At 50.9% G+C, this 5000-nt stretch overlaps 1 non-coding gene across 1 annotated transcript in view; it reads left to right on the top strand.

Annotated features, from left to right (window-relative positions):
• Positions 1-3951: 3951 nt before the first annotated feature.
• Positions 3952-5000, top strand: part of LOC126443502 (small subunit ribosomal RNA) — a 1909-nt gene continuing 860 nt past the window's right edge. The window contains exon 1 of the ribosomal RNA XR_007581966.1: positions 3952-5000. This exon is cut by the window's right edge and continues 860 nt beyond it. This is a non-coding gene — a ribosomal RNA (small subunit ribosomal RNA).

The raw sequence follows: 5000 nt of genomic DNA, 5'->3' as shown, positions 1-5000 counted from the left end.
GCAGGAATGAAAGACACAGATCTGCCACAACCTTGGAATCGGAGCGCCGCCTGTCATGAGCCACAAGTGCATCCTGACGTGACAAATCGGATGATCCCGCAGGCATGCACTTACGATAATCACTATCAACGAACCTGCCGCCCCCTCCCCCCCCAAAATACACCTTTCCCTACAACGTGTACCTTAACCTAAGCTATATTGTACCTTAACCTAAGCGATATTGTACCTTAACCTAAGGTATATCGTACCTTAACCTAACCTACATTGCGCCTTCACCTAACCTACGTTGTACCTTAACCTAACCTACGTTGTACCTTAACCTAACCTACGTTGTACCTTAACCTAACCTACGTTGTACCTTAACCTAACCTACGTTGTACCTTAACCTAACCTACGTTGTACCTTAACCTAACCTACGTTGTACCTTAACCTAACCTACGTTGTACCTTAACCTAACCTACGTTGTACCTTAACCTATCCTACGTTGTACCTTAACCTAACCTACGTTGTGCCTTAACCTAACCTACGTTGTGCCTTAACCTAACCTACGTTGTGCCTTAACCTAACCTACGTTGTGCCTTAACCTAACCTACGTTGTGCCTTAACCTAACCTACGTTGTGCCTTAACCTAACCTACGTTGTGCCTTAACCTAACCTACGTTGTGCCTTAACCTAACCTACGTTGTGCCTTAACCTAACCTATGTTGTGCCTTAACCTAACCTATGTTGTGCCTTAACCTAACCTATGTTGTGCCTTAACCTAACCTATGTTGTGCCTTAACCTAACCTATGTTGTGCCTTAACCTAACCTATGTTGTGCCTTAACCTAACCTATGTTGTGCCTTAACCTAACCTATGTTGTGCCTTAACCTAACCTATGTTGTGCTTTAACCTAACCTATGTTGTGCCTTAACCTAACCTATGTTGTGCCTTAACCTAACCTATGTTGTGCCTTAACCTAACCTATGTTGTGCCTTAACCTAACCTATGTTGTGCCTTAACCTAACCTACGTTGTGCCTTAACCTAACCTACGTTGTGCCTTAACCTAACCTACGTTGTGCCTTAACCTAACCTACGTTGTGCCTTAACCTAACCTACGTTGTGCCTTAACCTAACCTACGTTGTGCCTTAACCTAACCTACGTTGTGCCTTAACCTAACCTACGTTGTGCCTTAACCTAACCTACGTTGTGCCTTAACCTAACCTACGTTGTGCCTTAACCTAACCTATGTTGTGCCTTAACCTAACCTATGTTGTGCCTTAACCTAACCTATGTTGTGCCTTAACCTAACCTATGTTGTGCCTTAACCTAACCTATGTTGTGCCTTAACCTAACCTATGTTGTGCCTTAACCTAACCTATGTTGTGCCTTAACCTAACCTATGTTGTGCCTTAACCTAACCTATGTTGTGCCTTAACCTAACCTATGTTGTGCCTTAACCTAACCTATGTTGTGCCTTAACCTAACCTACGTTGTGCCTTAACCTAACCTACGTTGTGCCTTAACCTAACCCATATTGTACCTTAACCTAACCCATATTGTACCTTAACCTAACCCATATTGTACCTTAACCTAACCCATATTGTACCTTAACCTAACCCATATTGTACCTTAACGTAACCTAATTTGTGCCTTAACGTAACCTAATTTGTGCCTTAACGTAACCTAATTTGTGCCTTAACGTAACCTAATTTGTGCCTTAACGTAACCTAATTTGTGCCTTAACGTAACCTAATTTGTGCCTTAACGTAACCTAATTTGTGCCTTAACGTAACCTAATTTGTGCCTTAACGTAACCTAATTTGTGCCTTAACGTAACCTAATTTGTGCCTTAACGTAACCTAATTTGTGCCTTAACGTAACCTAATTTGTGCCTTAACGTAACCTAATTTGTGCCTTAACGTAACCTAATTTGTGCCTTAACGTAACCTAATTTGTGCCTTAACGTAACCTAATTTGTGCCTTAACGTAACCTAATTTGTGCCTTAACGTAACCCATGTTGTGCCTTAACGTAACCCATGTTGTGCCTTAACGTAACCCAATTTGTGCCTTAACGTAACCCATGTTGTGCCTTAACCTAACCTATATTGTGCCTCAACCTAACCTATATTGCGCCTTAACCTGACGCACGTTGTCGCTGAACCTGCTCTGTAATTGTTATGCAACTCGTTAAATTAGTGTAGTGTTGCCTAACCGCAACCCTCGCAATATAGTTCGCTATTCGCACTGCCCGGTCCCCTGTGTATCGCGTCATGTTAAACACCTTGCAGGTGTTGCTGACTTTCCACATGCTCCTGCTATACACTGTAATGTGGATAGCAGCAGGACGTACATGCCCCCCCCCCCTTCCCCCCTGCCTTCGCAAGCTGGTCGTTGAGAAGTTTGCATGTTCAATGCCCTTCGCATGCCGACGTACTCAGCCTACGTTGTGGTACGGCCTGTCACCTGTCCGCCGATGTACGCAAAACCCACAAACTGTACTGCACATTGGTCCGTATGTACTGAATGATACATCGTGGCACATGTGTGACCGTACGACGACTGCGCCTAGCAACGGCAGACCATACAGTCCAAATATTGTGCACGCAGCTACGTGTCGTCTCCCTATAAGAGCTGGATTGCAGTGTGGTACGCCATTCAGACGTGTGGGAGGAACGGACGCCCTGGATGGCGATCAGCATGAGCAGTCTGTTGATGTAGTGGAGCGTGTATTCGGACGTAGTCGTCTCTTCTCACACACCGTGATAGCATGTTGCACCGCGTTCCACATCTGCGACATCCTGCAGAGGCCGGCTGACAGTCGTTCGCGCAATGGACACCGCATACGTACGGGGGCTACCTTCCACGTGTTCTCGAGGCGTGCACATGTTGTTGCGTCTATGTGGGCAGACGTAGTGTGTTGTGACACCTGACACAGGCATGCAATACTCGTTGCAAATGGCGATGGACGTCTACGTTTGCTGGTGACGTTACGCAAATGAACAACAGGTAACCCGTTGTGGTGCGGTTGTTCTCGCTAGAGGTGAATCAGTGTTGGCGACGATCGGTCGAGCTATTAACCGGTTGTTTCAGGGATACCCACCATGCCCACGAACGTGAAAGGGGACCCACCATGCCCACGAACGCGAAAGGGGATCTGGGTGTGAGGCGATACGCGGCGGTGGCTGGGTGGGACCGTCCCCGGCCGGTGAGGGGGGGCCGCCCGGCGTGCTGGCAGCGCGGTGCGTGGGCGCACGCGCTACAGCCGGCTGGTGGGGGCGGCCAGTGGCAGGCGCGCCGGCCGACGGACGCGGCAGGCGGCGCAGCTGCGCGCCGGCGCCCCCTGCTCGCGGCGCCTTGCGGCCAAAGTAGGTCCTCGCGGGCCCGGTGCGAAGCGCGGTGGCCATCTGCAGTGTGCTGGTCCGATTGAGGACTGTGTGCGCTGAGGATGCGCCGCCGCCCGGCGCTCGGCGCCGCGACGCCGTCTGCTGCTCGGTCGCCCCAGCGGTTCTCGCAGGTGGTTTGTATCGCAGCTGTGCGGACGTGTTGGCGCGTGCGCTGTGCTGGGAGAGTTCGCTTCGGCACCCAAGTGGGGCTTTTGTCCTTCTGTGGCGCTGGCGTTGGAGCTGCCGGTCACCGTAGGTGGCGCGTGTTGTCTCCCGCCGGCAATGCCACGACAGCACGCTCCCGGGCCTCTGTCGGCAGCGGCAAGCTCAGTTGGGAGCACGGGTGGTCGCACCTAAAGCGTCTACTCGCCTAACTCCGGGCGATTGCGCCTCTCTCGAACCCGACCAAGTACTTAGGACGGCGCTGCGCGCCGCCGGGACCTGAGAGGGTTTCGAGGTGTGTTGTGCAGGGGAGCTCAGCCTCCTCCTGTTTGCAGAATAATTGAGCGGACGCTTGCGTGTTCGCGCGGGCCCCCGGGACACACTCCCGGGCGGCCGGCTGCTCAGCTCTAGTTGACGCAGCTCCCTGGTTGATCCTGCCAGTAGTCATATGCTTGTCTCAAAGATTAAGCCATGCATGTCTCAGTACAAGCCGCATTAAGGTGAAACCGCGAATGGCTCATTAAATCAGTTATGGTTCCTTAGATCGTACCCACGTTACTTGGATAACTGTGGTAATTCTAGAGCTAATACATGCAAACAGAGTCCCGACCAGAGATGGAAGGGACGCTTTTATTAGATCAAAACCAATCGGTCGGCTCGTCCGGTCCGTTTGCCTTGGTGACTCTGAATAACTTTGGGCTGATCGCACGGTCCTCGTACCGGCGACGCATCTTTCAAATGTCTGCCTTATCAACTGTCGATGGTAGGTTCTGCGCCTACCATGGTTGTAACGGGTAACGGGGAATCAGGGTTCGATTCCGGAGAGGGAGCCTGAGAAACGGCTACCACATCCAAGGAAGGCAGCAGGCGCGCAAATTACCCACTCCCGGCACGGGGAGGTAGTGACGAAAAATAACGATACGGGACTCATCCGAGGCCCCGTAATCGGAATGAGTACACTTTAAATCCTTTAACGAGTATCTATTGGAGGGCAAGTCTGGTGCCAGCAGCCGCGGTAATTCCAGCTCCAATAGCGTATATTAAAGTTGTTGCGGTTAAAAAGCTCGTAGTTGGATTTGTGTCCCACGCTGTTGGTTCACCGCCCGTCGGTGTTTAACTGGCATGTATCGTGGGACGTCCTGCCGGTGGGGCGAGCCGAAGGCGTGCGACCGCCTCGTGCGTGCTCGTGCGTCCCGAGGCGGACCCCGTTGAAATCCTACCAGGGTGCTCTTTATTGAGTGTCTCGGTGGGCCGGCACGTTTACTTTGAACAAATTAGAGTGCTTAAAGCAGGCAAGCCCGCCTGAATACTGTGTGCATGGAATAATGGAATAGGACCTCGGTTCTATTTTGTTGGTTTTCGGAACCCGAGGTAATGATTAATAGGGACAGGCGGGGGCATTCGTATTGCGACGTTAGAGGTGAAATTCTTGGATCGTCGCAAGACGAACAGAAGCGAAAGCATTTGCCA

This window comes from Schistocerca serialis, unplaced genomic scaffold, assembly GCF_023864345.2.
Source record: "Schistocerca serialis cubense isolate TAMUIC-IGC-003099 unplaced genomic scaffold, iqSchSeri2.2 HiC_scaffold_155, whole genome shotgun sequence".
NCBI lineage: Eukaryota > Metazoa > Arthropoda > Insecta > Orthoptera > Acrididae > Schistocerca > Schistocerca serialis.
The sequence above is the reverse complement of the archived record's forward strand: the minus strand, read 5'-3'. Positions and strand labels throughout refer to the sequence as shown.